Source organism: Mobula hypostoma, chromosome 18 (assembly GCF_963921235.1).
Source record: "Mobula hypostoma chromosome 18, sMobHyp1.1, whole genome shotgun sequence".
Lineage (NCBI taxonomy): Eukaryota > Metazoa > Chordata > Chondrichthyes > Myliobatiformes > Myliobatidae > Mobula > Mobula hypostoma.
Window position 1 is genome coordinate 36837589 of NC_086114.1, and position 16595 is coordinate 36854183.

General features: G+C 38.8%; 1 protein-coding gene across 2 annotated transcripts in view; it reads right to left on the reverse strand.

Moving 5' to 3' along the window:
- Nucleotides 1-16595, reverse strand: part of bmpr1aa (bone morphogenetic protein receptor, type IAa) — a 262289-nt gene that overhangs the window by 152023 nt on the left and 93671 nt on the right. Inside the window, exon 2 of one of the 2 annotated variants that reach the window (XM_063070736.1) lies at nt 13303-13348. The exons of the other annotated variant lie outside the window; for it this stretch is intronic. The gene's annotated coding sequence lies outside the window, so the exon portion shown is untranslated. The remainder of the gene's footprint in view (nt 1-13302; nt 13349-16595) is intronic. 2 annotated transcript variants of the gene reach the window in all.

The window sequence follows — 16595 nt, forward strand, 5'->3', positions numbered from 1 at the left end:
CAAGAAAAGCTTCTGCTTTCTAGTTTCCAGCCACTGGGTTTCAGCTTCCAAACCACCTTTAGGCTTTGATCTTCAGTATCAACTCCTGGAATAGTTGATTACAGGACCTTGACTTCCAGGCCCACCAACTGACTGGCCCCCGTGCCACCTGTTCACATGGATACCCTATCCTGAGAACCACCAGACTGGGATAGTTCGACATCCACGGATATCCTTTGTCACCTGCCCATGTTGCAGGACTTTGAATATGGAGTGTGGAGTGGAGGCCTGACCACTAAACTCCTCTACATCCTTGTTCCTAAACTATAAGCGGACCCCCAACTCCCTGTATCCTTGTCTCTAAACCCTAAACTGATACATACACTAACTCCAAAACTATCCCTACAAATTAAGTCTTGGCCACAATCTCAACGGAAACCACAGCTCAGCTCCATATTGATCCCACCCACAGGAAGGATATTAAAGGCTTGACCAGAAGGATAGCTTAAGACCAACCAGCAAGAATGGATATTTTTGCAGTGAACTAGACGATGACCATGAAAAATATTGCGATTTCAACATAGACAAAGTACTGGGGAAGGTGAATATAGCCTAACTTTTCATAAATTTAGGGAGTAAAGTCAAAATACCAATGAAATTGTAAGGGTACAGAAACATTTACATAAGGAGCTAAACAAACTTATGTAGCCTAATGCAAATTAGTAAATGGGGGGGGGGGAGAGAAGAGAAATACAAAATAAAATCTATCCTTAAGAGCAGGAAACTGATTGACCCAAGGACATAAAGCAAAGCTGCAGCTTGAAAAGGCCTCTAAAAGTATGATTCTGGGCTTTCTATAGTTGGTTAGTACAAGAATAAAAAGATACGACTCTGCAAAATGCTTTCTCAAGGATGCAGCCACTTGGATGCATTGATCTGGGTCCCCTTCTTGGAGAATCAACATATGGAGGTACGTGCAAGCGTAAGTGGGGTTTTAAGACACAAGTGTAGTTAAAAACATTAAAGAACAAAAATGCAGTGACAAGCAAAACACATACCTTAAAGCCTCAAGGATATTTTTCAAGACCCAAGATTGTGTTGCCGCTAACTTCCATAACCTCAAGATGAGTACAAAATGTTCTTAATACTGTACTATCTTATTTGAAGAAAATTCTGCCAAGTGCAACCTCAGGGAAATTTATTTATTTTTTTTTAAAAAGTCAGGCATGTCTGAAAAACAAATCTTTATTTTTGATGACTGAGAAACAGAATTATGCTTCCTGATTCAACACTGGTTGATAAATTATTTGATAAAGTCATGGTGCTACAGCACAGAAGCAGGCCCTTGAGTCTATCTAGTCTGTGCTGGCCTGGTCTTCTGCCTTGTCACACCTACCTGCACCCAAGCCATTGCTTTCCACACCTCTCTCATATATGTATCATGGCTTGGTATAGAAACACTAATTCCCAGAAACAATAAAGTCTACAAAAAAATTGCCATTACAAGCAAAACTCTCCACATCACTGAGCACATTTATAAGGATCGCTGCCAGGAGAAAGCAGCATCCATCATCAAGGACCCTCATCCTCCAAACCATGCTCTCTCTCTCTTCTTGCTATTACCATCAAGTACAGGAGCCTAAGGTCCCACATCACCAGGTTCGGGACTAGTTATTATCCTATAGCCATCAGACTCTTGAACAAGCATGGATAACTTCACTCACTTCAACGGTGAACTCACTCCACAAGCTTATTGTCATTCAACTGTACATATGTATACTGCCAAACAAAACAACGTTCCTCTGGACCAAGGTACCCAACACAGTTCATATAACTCAAACACATAACACAAAGTAAATTTACAAATAATGAGGTGCATTTATGACACAAGTTAAAAAGTAAAAAATATAACATTACTGGTGTTTCATGTGTGATGGAACTTGGATGGTGACAGGGACTTCAGTAGTCTTACAGCCTGGGGGGAAGAAGCTGTTTATTCCCCCATCCTAACACTACTGTCCTTCCGACCTGATGGTGGTGGTGGGGGGGGGGGGGGAATCAAAGAAATTGTTAAACAGATGAGAGGGATCATTGACAATGCTAAGTGCCCTAGCACTCCTGATAAATCTTTCAGGTGGGTGGAAGAGAAAACCAATGATCCTCTCAGTGGTCTTCGCAACCCTTTGTGGGGACTTGCGGTCAGGTGCTTTGCGATTCCCGCACCAGATGGTGATGCAGTTGATCAGGATGCACTCGATGGTGCTCCTGTTAAAATTGGTTAAAGTGGAGTGGGGAGGGTTGCGGGGGGGGGGGGAAGCCTCACTCACCTCAATCTCTGCAGGAAGTGGAGATGCTTGTGCCTTCTTGACCAAAGAAGACATTGGTGTTGAGGGACCAGGTGAGATAATGCACAATATGCACTTGGTACTCCTAACCCTCCAAGCTATTGAGCACTCTACATGAAATGTTGCTGAAGAAAAGCAGCATCATTATCAAAGAAACTCATCACCCAGGCCATGCTCTTTTCTCGCTGCTGCCATCAGGACTCGCACCACCAGGTTCAAGTACAGTTACTACCCCTCAACCATCAGACTCTTGAACAAAAGGGGACAGCTGGATTCATTTGAGGACTCTGTTATATTGTTATCTCATGATTGTTATTTATTGCTATTTATTTATATCTGCATTTACACAGTTTATTTACCGCTAACAGTTCCTGATATTTAGTTATTGTCTGATAGATTTGCTAAGTATGCCCGCAGCAAGAGAGAATCTCAGAGTTGTATGTGGTGACATGCATGTACTCCAATAATAAATTTTACTTTGGACTTGGAACTCAACTCTCTCCACGGAGGAGTCATGTATGTGCAGTGAGATGTTGTGTCATCAAACTTGATGATTCGGTTTGAATTGGATCTAGCAATGCAGTCATGAGTCAGCACGCAGCCAGTACTCAGGGCGATGGAGCTACAGATGTTCTGCCATCACAGACCAATTGTGGCATTTCTGTCAAGAAGTCCAGGATCCAGTTAAATAAAGTGGTGTTGAGACCCAGCAAGGACAATTTGTCCACCAGCTGCTGAGGGACGATTGTATTAAATGCTGAGCTGAAGTTGATAATCAGCATCCTGGCAAATGAGGCACCATTCTCCAGATGGGACAGGACGGAGTGGAGTGCAGAGGCTATAGCATCATCAGTAGACTGATTTGAGTGATAGGCAAATTTTAAAGGGTCCAACTTCATACAATCCATAACCAGCTGCTCAAAGCACTTCATTATTGTTGAGGTTAGTGGCTCTAAATGGTCGTTGTTGAGGCAGGATATCATCACCCGCTTCAGCACCATGACGGTGGCTGCCTTGAAGTTTAAAGGGGACAGTGGACTAACTCAGTATTACTTATTTTCTTTTTTATTATTTACATGATTCATCTTCTTTTGCACATTTCTTATTTGCCAGTCTCTGTTATATAGCCTTTCATAAATTCTTTTATATTTCTTTATTTTCATGTAAATGCCTACAATAGAACAAATTTCAGAGAAGTACATGGTTACATTTGCATACTGACAATAAATTTACTTTGAACCTATCCAAACTTTTCTTAAATGTTATAACTGAACCCACATCTACCACTTGTGCTGTCAACTCATTCAACAACCACATCACCCTCTGAGTGAAGAATTTCTCCCTCAGATTCCCCTATATTTCACCTTTCACCTTAAACTATGACCTTTAGTTCTACCCTCACCCCTCCCAATCTGAGTGGAAGAAGCCTGCATGCATTCACCCCATCTATTCCCCTCAAAATTTTGCATACCTCCAAAAGATCTCCTCTCATTTTTCTGTACTCCTAACCAATTCAACTTTTCTCTATAACCCAGGTCCTCTAGTCCTAGCAACATCCAAGTATATTTTCTCTGCACTCTTTCATGTTCACTGTTATCTTTCCTGTATGTATGTATACAATACTCCAAATTCAGCCTCAACATCATTTTATACAAGTTCAAGATAACATCCCAACTCCTATACTAAATACTCAACTTTTGAAGGCCAACATGCCAAAAGCTCTTTTTATGACCCTATCTACCTGTAATGCCAATACCAAAGAATTATGGATCTGTACATCCAGGAACCTTTGTTCTACTGCATACCTAAAGGACCTACCATTCACCTGATTTGTCTTATCCTGATTTGTTGTTCCAAAATACAGCCCCTCATACTTGCTTGTATTGAATTGCATCTGCCATTTTTCAGCCCATATTTTCCTAACTGGTCGAAATCATGCTTCAAGCTTTGTAGCCTTTCTCCCTATTCACTACATCTCTAATATTGGTGTGATCCACAGGTTTGCTGAATCAGTTTACACGTTATTACCTAAATCATTAATACAGATGATTAACATGGGGGGGGGGGGGAAGAGATCTGATCCCACTAGTCACAGCTCTCCCATTAAAGACAACCATCTACTACCACTCTGCCTTCTTCTGCTAAGCCAATGTTGGTAAATGAGATGAGGTGCAAAATAAAAATTTATATCACGTATATGCCTTCTTTCCTGTACAGACTTCACATAACTGATCCGCGAATCTTCTGGGGTTTCCTATATCCATAAAACTATTAAATTTCATCCTGCTACATTCAAAGTTTAAATACGAGTGAATAAAAAAATCAAAATGTTCTTTAAATCCTATGTACAAAGTAGCCTAAACATTGTAAGCTGCAATACTAACATTAGGTACCACCATAAAACACCAAAATAAGAAAAACACACCACAGAATAAAGTCCAACAAAAAAAGTATTCTTAATCACTTGAACTATTCCCAAATACAGCAGAAAAGCACATTACCCGACCTTATTTGAGAGACTGAATGACACAAATGGTGGTGAGAGAAAATTTCATCTGAGAGAAAATGGCGATGGTTTGTAATTGAAGCTAAATTGCGGATAAAGAAATTGTTAGTATTGAAAGGTGCAAACCAGTAGAGACATTATAACACAAATACTCTACTTGAACTGAATATTTCAGACAACCAAGCTCTACCATTTCACAATCAGAATCAGGTTTAATATCACCAACATATGTTGTGAAATTTGTTGTTAGAAGTGGCCAGTTTATCAGTCTATAAAGTTAACTGTTTTTCATTTCTGGATGTGCTGTCCACCTGCTGTTTAACTTCAGATCTTTAGTATTATCAGTGCTTTATATCTTGTGCTTGCAATTTCCTTTGTTTGTGATCATTTAGTCCCTCTTGGTCACCACCATACCACAGACATTCTCTATGTTCACTCCTCCATCTTCTCAGTAATTTAAGGCACACTTGTAACCTAACTTTTCTGATGACAAATCCAGAACGTTAAATCAGTTTCTCTCCAGATGCTACCTCACTTGCTGTGAATCTCCAGTATTTTCATTCTAAAAATTCATAACTGCAGCCTAGAAATTTATTTCATCTCAGCCATAAATAGCAACTCCTTTATCGCCTCAAAATAATAGGAAGGGAATAAGGTGAAACAAAGATTACAGATTTAAAGAAAAAGAGATCTTGTTAGTTCATGCATAGTGTTCAGCACCTATTCCAATCAGTCCTTCTCCAATGAAGTATATTGGCTAGCCTGTGAGCATGGAAGTAAATGGAGATGTAGTCTCAAAGAACCTTATTTAGAATGCATTGTTAAAAAGAGAATTTACTGCCGGTTAAGTGTATAATGCTGATTTAATTCCACTTGCTCAAAATATTATTAACTTCATTCACACACAGTTTGAAGAAATTACATTTGCCATACAAGAATCATTACAACTATTTGGTGTTACAGATACTGAGTGTGTTATTACAAATATACATAATAAAGAACTTCAGCTCCCAGTGTGCAAAGCAGGTGGTTCACCAGGAACTGGAGGTGATGTTGGTGAACTGGGAGCCCATGCTAAAGTGTGGAGCGAGAGGTTATGACTGAAGTGTAGAGAATAAATGTGTTTTACCCATGCTGTTTGTCTTTACAAAGAACATACCATAGTGTCAGAAGTCGGCATGAGGTCCAAACACTAAGTGTAAATGAATATTGCACGTGACTAAGAGTGACACTAAGTTTTGACGGAGACAAGCTGCCAGCTAGAGAGCATGCTGTCTCAAAGTTCATCAATAAATTGAGGGGGGAGCCCAAAAATTCTGTAATGGAGTCACCCAAGTTCCCCATCAGCTATGCAGTTTACCAGCAAACTATCTGATAACTGAAATGCTTCAAACAGCAATTCAGTATATATTTAGTGTCATACCAAGTGTTATACAGATGTACAATATGACATAAAAGGAATCACTGTGTAATTTTTCACTTCATTCAATTTCCAACTGGCTACCAACTTCAGCATATATTTGTATTGCAGATACTCATGGCATTACTTAACAAGAATCTATAAACTTAAATTTTCAATAACCAAACCAGACACTTTTAAACTACCTTTCTCCGCTTAGTAATGCAGAAAAGAAAACCGTAATCAAACTTTCCTTCAGTTTTCCCCTTTTACTTTCTAGTCAGTAGTAATTACATGCATGCATCTCCATGACCAAAAATCAAATTATTTTTAAAAAATTAATGCATTTTCCTCAAACTGCCACCTTCAAAAGTTTCAAATTATCTTAACTCTGCAGAGGCTGATATTTTCACTTGCCTAGACTCTTAGTCACCAGTGCATTCTCTACTGCACCTCAAATGGTCTGTGCATTCCTGCCCTACATAGCCATTAGTCATCACTTAAAAGCTTGTACTATTTACTATTCTATATTTTGGCATAGTCTGAAAACTGCAAAGTTGTCTCCAGAGATGCTTGCCCTATGCAGGTTAGATGAAAGCTAGTGCTCTTAAAGCACTTTATGTTTTAAAGAATAAATTAAACTATCTTTATTGAGTATGCATTAGGTGTATTTTACAAAACACTAGATTTAATTGCAAGGCAAATGGCAGTTGGGTTAAATTAATGCTACCACCTAACACACATTCAGTTTAACTCTGGTAAAATTAACAAATAATTCTCACAAATATAATACAGAACATATTAAAGATCAAATGTTATCTTTAGCCACAATTCAAATCCAAAATATATTTAGAATATTTATTTGATAACACAAATATACACAGATCTATTAAATAATGTGCAAGGACAATAATCTCTTACATTATGTCCATTTAATGAAAGTCACTCTACTTTTGATATTAGCATAATTAATCCTCTTCATTCCCACTGGGATCTAGATTTTTTTGCTGTCTTTCCCCCAAAGCAACATCAATAAAAATGCACTTACCTCAACAGTTTAAATAATTTATTGAGGTTTAAGCAGAAAAAATAAAGATCCAGAAAGATGAAGCAGAATTTTATGAAAAGATTGTTTAAAGAAAACATGGGACGAGGAAACACCTGAGGAGGTATCTCCTGAGTGTGGCATAAAGACGGCATGTGCTAGTCAATCATAGAGGAAATATGGGTTGGGGAAAAATGACTTGTGTATGTGTTGCTGAAAGATTATTTGTGGGTGGAGAGAGTAATTTTGGTAGACAATTGCACAGATTTTAGCCACACTTTGCTTTGCTAATTATTTGTCACATGGCAGCTGGATGAGTATATTTTTATTTGATGCTGCAATGTTTTCACCTTATTCATTGTTTATCACTCATCGTTAGATCAGCACAATACAATCTACTGATTATTTTCCACAATTCAAAGAACACAATTTAAGCATGATTTAAAAATAAAGTACCTATTCAATGATTCTTCATCAATATTAATACCCCTAATTTTTATGTTGCTTATATATTACATAATCATATGCACTGCAATTATGCTGATTTCTACTTACTGCTGTTCTCTGTTTATTGAGATACAATGTGGAACAAGCCCTTCCGGCCCTTCAAGCTACACCGCCCAGCAATTTAACCCTCACCTAATCACAGGACAATTTACTATGACCAATTAGCCTACTAACCAGTATGTCCTTGTTCTGTGGGAGGAAACAAGAGGCCCAAAAAAACCTCCACACATTCCACTGAGATGATGTACAGAATCCTCACAGATGTCGGAATTAAACTCTGAACTCCAACACACCAAGCTGTAATAGCGACACACTAACTGCTACATTACTGTGGCACCCCAAATGTTTCAAGCTGTTTCAGAAATATGAAAGTTCAAAGTTAAAGTTCATAGTTCTGAGATGTTTCTCTTTCCACAGACATTGTTTCCAGCATTTTTTTGATTTTGTAGGTAGATTGCTCGATAGAAAGCTCCACAAAAACCAATTACGTTTCTGAAAAAAACTGACTCCAGTGTCTGGGAATTGTCTGCACAGACTTGTAATGTAGACCTTTAACCATTGCCCAGGCAAGCTGGCTGAGAAAGAAAAAGTCAAAACAAAGTTACAAGTTTTTTTTTAAAATAGGGTATTAATGCATATGAAATTCTGAAATATTCCTCCTACAATTTCCTGGTGTTATAAAGCTACTCAACTTGATGGTTAGCAAAAACCTTAAATTCATTGAGCACATTTCCTCAGGTTCTTCGTTCCACTTAAAAAATTCTAAATTTCCAGTACTTATTATTATTGGATAGTCAACTTTCAATATCCCAGTGGAAACTGAGTATTAAGTAATATACAAATTCGACTCTTTTAACTGATAGACGCCTCAAAAGCTGAGGTCAGATGTCCACTTTGTTCTTCTGGTACTTGAGTGGAATAGTGCTGCGGCAAAGAAATGGAAAGGCAGATGTTGATATATAACCAAACTGAATTATCTGTATTTGTAAGCAAATATTGAAGATATAGGTCTTAAGGACTCTAGTTCAGAAAAGCATATTCATTACCTGTTATGAAGTAAAGACTATTTTCATGGTTTAATGGTTGTGTTTATTTTAATTGCTATTTTCTATCTACTCAGGTGGTACATTAGTTGACAAAATAAGCACAGACTGGTTCTATTAGTCTTCAAAAAGCCATTATCTTGGGTGTGCAGCGATCAATGAAAAGCTCCCAAGCACACTGTTGTGAGTGCACCAAGGGTATTAAAAATGTTGAAATTAGAACACCTGGTGCTAAACATTTTTTTAAGTCATTCAAAGTATCCTAGTTTAATACATTGCTACAGTGAGGGATTAAAGTAGTATGCTTTAAGGTGCATCTTAAAAGTTTGGAAGAGTAGAATGGCATTCAAATTCTGGAATACAATCCCAAATTTTTAGTCACAATGGAATACCAAAAACAAGAAATTTACTGCACAGTCCAGCAGAAACCTTACTCAATAGGTTTTCTCCTTCATAAAGTCATTGTGCATCCACATACTTAAAAAACTAATTACAATATTATGGAAACAACAGGAACGTGGCTGTGATAGCGAGTCTGAGTCAAAATGTGATCGAAAAGTTGAAGAGCCGAAGAAATTACAGATGGGGAGCAGTGAGAGATGGTTTCACTGAACTCTTGTCGAAGAGAGTATCTAAACTTCTTCGGTGTAGGCATCACTGGAGAGGCTTCGCAGTAGTGAATTTTAAAAACGCAAACAACAGGAATTCTGCAGATGCTGGAAATTCAAGCAACACACATTAAAGTTACTGGTGAACGCAGCAGGCCAGGCAGCATCTCTAGGAAGAGGTACAGTTGACGTTTCAGGCCGAGACCCTTCGTCAGGACTAGCCCTGACGAAGGGTCTCGGCCTGAAACATCGACTGTAACTCTTCCTAGAGATGCTGCCTGGCCTGCTGCGTTCACCAGCAACTTTGATGTACAATATTATGGTATCATCTGAGATGCTGCTCCCTCAAGATGAGATTGAAGAGCAAGAGGTGCTTTATTTTACCTTGTTATTCCGATTATTAAGATTAAGTGAATGTCTTTATCCATCAGATATTGCACTGTTGCCCCGAGATTTGACTTGCATCGGCCATTGCTATCCAAAGGCCTATCCAAATCACTGGAGGGTTTTCAAAGACTTGCAGTTGAGTTGCTGATATGATTGTAAAAACTGGCAAATACTTTTTTTACTAATTGCAATAATGTACAAATGACTGGAGGAATGTTCATATTTGAAAACAGCTTAAAGTGAGTCAATACTTTTAGCTTTTAAACACTTAAATCATGCATATATATTTATTTAAACCTTAGTAGCTACATTATTATATTCAGTATCTCCCACTATACAAATTCATCACTCCAGTACAGGGATCTGGATTAGCTCATAAAGGCTGCTGCAGTTTGGGACTGGATGGGCAGATGGTAATCCTCAGGACTGACAAAAAGCTGGTAGCATCTTAGACAAGTCAGTACGTTCTGGTAGAAGCCTCCGCAGTATTACATTTAGATGTATTACATATTAGTTTTTCCCATATTTCCCTTTTAGTATCTTCTAACCTGTCAATAGTTTACCTGCTGTGGTGAATGAATTGCTTTTCAGCACAATTAGAATTTCTGCTCCAATGTCTTTAATTCCATAGTACACATATCTGAAAATGTGTTACTAATGTCCTCCATTCTGAAATAATCAACGAGATTGTGGCACAGGAGCAATTTCTACATGCTTATCTTTCAAATCCATAATGATTCTTTGGACTTTCTCCTTTACTTGACCATTCTTCACTTTACTTACATTTTTGTCCCTTTTTTTTGGATACAAATGTATTACCATTTTGAGGCAGGCTACTAAGACAGGTGAGGCTGGAAGTTTGGAATTAAGTAAGCTTAGAATGACCAACCCATTAGATGCAAAATTAAGCTCCTCTTTGATATTCCCAAGAGGCAAGGGATTGCCCAATGAATAGTTCAACCTGGAAACAAATTTCTATTGCCCACAAATCATTGTTCATTATAACCTCTAAACTGGCATTTGTGGTCCTATAATAGAGGGATGCAAATGTTGGCTTACGTATTCCATGCGCCAGAAGTAACTACAGTAGGAAAATGATTACAATATTGAATTAGAAATCCAGACATTTGACTAATAAATCTCAGTTGGGTTTGTATATCATCATGACAGTTAGGTAAAAATTCGGTGAATTATATAAACCTGGAATTAAAAAGCCATTTTCAATATATACATATACATGAAAATATTCATCTGGACCACTAATGTCGTTAGCAAGTCCGATTTCATTAACAGATCTGGCCTATTTGCCCGATGTGCCACACCCACATGGCCAATTTTAAACTACACTCTGAAATACCCCACAAGCTACTCAGTTGTACTGGACTGCTCCACTTCACTATTTGAAACAATACACAGCATCACCTTACAGAGAGAGAGGAAGCAAACCCAACTCACTCCACCCAGCAAGCTCTCTTTTGTATCAACTGTGAGTGTGCCACAATTAGGAAATCAGTCCAGACAAATACTGACTAATTGCCATAATCTCAGAAATATTTTCTTCACCCAACATCCCAGACTTCACCATTACTATCTCCAGATATGGCCTAACCAACCACCAAGACACCCCTTCAAGAGCCATGAGCACTTTGTTGAGGTTAGGAGTGACAGTCTGAAGTTCACGATACTGAGCCTTTCCACCATTTACAAAGCACAAATCACGGGTGTGATGGAATAGTCACCGTTTGCCTCATTGAATACAGCACCAACAGCTGCAGGTTGTACCATCTACAAAATGCCATAGATTTATTTGCCTTGGCTACTCTGACTGTAACTCCCAAAAGCTTAACCTTTATACCAAGAAAGACAAGAAGAACAAGTACAAGGGAATATCAACAACTATAGGTTCACCTCCAAGGGCAACATCTCAACTTGGAAAGGCCATCAGACCTTAAATCATTATTGGTCTAATTCCTGAAACTTTTTGCTCAACTGCAGTGAGGGAATATATTCAGAGTATATGCAGTAGTTTACCACCTAATTTGACAGCACTTAGTGATGGGAAAAATGCTGACCCTGTCAATAATGCCCAGATGTCAAAACTAAACAAAAATTACTCCAAAGCTCATAAAGTCTTATGGCATCAGGTCAACATTGACAAGCAAGTGCATTGCTGATTTTTACTTAAGACCACAAGATATCAGAACAGAATTAGACTGCTTGGCCCATCTAGTCTGCTCCATCATTTCATTATAGCTGATCCAATTTTCCCCTCACCTCTAATCTTCTGTCTTCTCCTCATATTCCTTCATGCCATGACCAATGAAGAATCTACCAACCTCTGCCTTACAACACACACAAAATGCTGAAGGAACTCAGCAGACCAGGCAGCATCTACGGAAAAAAGTACAGTCGATGTTTTGGGCTGAAACCCTTCGGCAAGACTGGAGGAAAAAAGCCGAACAGTGCATTTAAAAGGTGGGGGGAGGAGAGAGAGAGAGAGAGAGAGAACCACCAGATCATAGGTGAAACCTGGGGGGGGTAGGGATGAAGTAAAGAGCTGGGCAGTTGATTGGTGAAAAAGACAGAAGGCACTGGAAGACAGACAAAGTGGGAAGGAGCACCAGAGGGAGCAGATGGGACGGGCAAGGAGATGAGGCGAGAGAGAGAAAAGGGGATGGGAAATGGAGGGGGCATTATCGGAAGTTTGCAAAATCAATGTTCATGCCACAGTGTATAAGGTGCTGTTCCTCCAGTCTAAGTGTAGCCCCATCACGACAGTGGAGGCAGCCATGGGTGAACATATGGGAATGGGAAGTGGAATTAAAATGGGTGGCCACTGGGAGATCCACTCGTTCTGGCAGACAGAGCACAGATGCTTGAAGTGGTCTCCTAATGTACATTGGGTCTCACCAATGTACAGGAGGCCACACTGGGAACACCAAACACAATAAACGACCGCAACAGACTCACAGGTGAAGTGTTGTCTTAGGTGAACCTCTGCCTTAAATATACATAAAGAAGCAACACAAACACTCAGCCAAAATATCAGTACACCACTTGGAAGTAATGAAAAGGGGCAGATCAGGTGATTTGTATAGAATCTAGTCTAGGAGGCATTTGAAATGTTACTCATCAATAGTGTTTGAAATTACAATCATGACTAGCACACTTGTCAGACAAAACACTACTGCCATCGTAATCCACCAAAATTTGGCATCAATCAGAGCAGTGCAACTGTAGTCTCTATCCAAATAACCCTTTTTTTTTGCTGAAGGTCCACACTCCAGAGTAGCTACACCATCATTTAGGCTACTCTGATGTGTTTACAATACTGGTATCAGCTCAATTTCACAGAGCCATCCTTAAATCCTGTTCATAAAAAGAGGGGGATATCCAATATAACCTTTGCCTGCTCTCATTTTTTCTTAGCAAACTGAGGAAAGGAATTGTTGACTGTGTCAGCATGCAATGCCAATAACTTACCAAGGTAAATAGAAAATGTTGGAAATACTCAGCAGGTCAGGCTTATCTGTGGAGAAAGAGAAAAGAGAGTTGAAGTTACAAGTTTATGATCTTTCATTAAGTACTGACCTGATGTATCTGAAAAGGTTGAATTTTTCAGGATCAAAAAAGTGTGTAGTCCATTGGCCTACTACGTATTCCTGTCAATCTTTTCTCTATCTCACCCTAATCCCATTTGCCAGCATAATCTTCTATGCTTATTTCAGTTTGTTTTAAAGCATCTCAAAAGTACTGCAGCTCAGATACAATTACTATAACCTTCATGTTTTTATATTCCTTGCTCAAGCTAATGAAGGCTGGGATCCTACATGCCTTTCTACGTTTCCGCAAATAAAACAATGTGAGATGTTTTACGTTTAACGAAACCTGTAACATTTTATTGAACTCTAAAACCTAAACCACAAAACTGTGCTAAAAATCCTTTTACATAATAATGTCATCGTGACGGGTTAAACAACCAGCAGAAATGGAATACACCTTGGAGTCTGGTATTGCTATTAACTAATGGTACTTATTAGTAACTGCACAATACAGTAATAAAATTCAGATATATCAAACAGGTTAGTAAAGATTATATACATAAGTGTGCAAATATAAAAACCAAGCTTCTTGAAGCCTAGGGTAAATGGATACAGTGTTACGATGATGAGTAAGGTTCAGTTTGTGGTATTGGGGGGGGGGGAAGAAACAGACACAGACACACCCACAAAAACACTGTGTTTTCCTCCCCCAAAAACGGAGCTTTTCAGAAACACTCTCCAGAGTGACTAAATCTGAAAATGCCTAATATCCGGTGCGGTGTGTGCGGGGTAACCGGCTATTTCTAAAACCACCATCATGACGTGCCAGAACAAATGGTGGCGGCAGTGCAGCATTTCATTGTTTTCTTGAACGCAACCTCCAACACCACAACAATAACTGACAATAGATGTGTAACAGCCTAATGTAACATTGTATGGAAATACAAGATAACACTGATGCAGCCATGTTTTATACATTTAACAAGGTGCTTTAATGTATTGCTTGTGCAAACATTCAATAGATGCAATTGTCACTTCTGCCCAGTAACTTGTTTTATTGCACGTTAAATACAGCAAAATAGTACACAAAGACATGGCAAAAGTAAAGGCAAACAAATGAGGTAACAGCAAATTTCACTTTTGCTCAGTAACAAGCCTTATTGCATTTAGTTGTAGCTGTCGTCCCTTTCATCGGTGAAGAGACTATGGCTGTAGGAAATGTTTCTGGACAAACGCGCACCAAGTTTTTCGTTTGGCAATTTCCTTTCAAGTTTTTCTAGTCTGTAACTGGACAAATGCGCACCAAGTATACTGTTTCCCCTTCGCTTGTTTCCTGTGTGTCCTGCATGTGCCCAGTAGGAAATTCGCCCAAATCTCTGTTTTAATGTGGACAGAGATATTTTCAAAAATGCCTGGTGTGGATGCCTATCGTTTTTACGTGAAACCGGCATTTTCAAAAGTATCCAGTTTAGTGTGGACATAGCCATAGACAAAGGGGACAGAATGATTTTGTGGATGGCTCAATGGCTTTCTGAAAGAACACTTCTCTTCTGTTAAAAGACTGTCTAGTCCCATTAATTATACAACCTGGCCTTGTCCAGTCTTACCAATATGGAAATGTGGCCTGTGGGGTGGGGGGAATATTAATACAGTGGATTCTGGTTAATTGGCACATATCAGGACCAATACATTTTGGCCCAATTAAACAGCTGCCCCAATTAGCCAGTTTACTGAAACAGTTAAAAAGGTATTTAAATGAAATACAGAACAAATAAGAACACTACCAATACTACTGTAGTGCAATAAAACTGTATTAGTCCGTAATGGTTATCGATGGATGAATTCATTCAATGTATGCTGCCATGCTCTTTTGATTGACAGTAAATGAAAAAAATCAGCGCAAACTCCTAAGGTAATTTTTTTTAGACTGGTATCAAATCTTTTCGTGGAATCTTGCAAAGATCTGAAATTTCTTAAAAAGAGAAAATAAAAAACAAAATGATCAAAAATTGCTGTTTCTCCCCCCCCATCAGCATTCATTAGCCCAAATGGATAAAAAGATAAGCACATGCAACTGATGCCATTTAAAAACTGTTCCCTTTAAGCACAGTGCTGTGTCTAACAGCCACACAAGTGTACACAACTGTTGCTGGTTAGAAACTGGTCAGCAACAGTCTCCTGTCCCAATTAAATAACATAGTGACACAAATAAATGAAGGGAAGCATAGCTATTTTCTCTTAGTTTTTGTTCTTTAAAAACTGTCCCCGAATAAGTGGCCAATAAATATGAATTAACCAATAGTCCAATTAACCAAAATCCACTGTACAGTGAAGTTACATTTCTCAAGCTCAATCTTATAAAGCCGGGAGAAGCTGAAAAGAATAGATGGCTGTGTGAGTCTGTAAGGTTTTTGTGACATGGGATTCAGAAAGAGAAGGGAAGAGTCAGAGATGGACCATATGAAGGGAAGAGCAGGATAAAAAAACTTGCAGAGTTTGGGCTAATATGTATTCCAATAGCTACACCTTTATGATCGAGTATTGGAGGAGATAAAGAAAAAGCTGTTTATAAAATGAGTTCAGTCAGGCAAATGATTGTGTTGGTGGATGGGAACAGATTAGGCCTCTTTGGAATGAAGAGTCAAAGTACCCTAAGACCATTTTAATGTAGGATGCAAATGCAGAGGGATTGGACACCAATGGTAAAGATAAGCTATTTGAGCGAGGAAAATTTGAAACAAATCAAAGTGGTGGAAGTGTATATTATAGATGCAAGTAGGATGCCACTGGATCCCCATCTGCACTGCAGAATCTAAAGGCAAATAAGGTTACTGGCACTTGTGCTCAGTGTGCAGAAACAACTCTAAACCTTCTGTTGCCTGCACTAATTTGCTATCCCACTTTGATCTGTGAATTCCAGTACCACTAAACAATAATCTGGAATTTAAAAAAATATTTAGTAATAATTATGGTGCCCACAAAGTTCAGGAAATTGGGAAAGGTAGGAATAGGAGGATAGAGCAGATGAACATGTGGCTGAGAAGATGGTGCAGAAATAGGGATTCAAATTTTTGAACCAATTGGATTACTGGGCAGAAGAGATCTGGTCAAGAGGGACAAGTTGCACTTGAACTGGAGGGGGACCAATATCCTGGCAGGTTGGCATAAGACACTTGCAGATGCTGGAATCTACAGTTACAAGCAATCTGATGGAGGAACTTAACAGATTGAGTA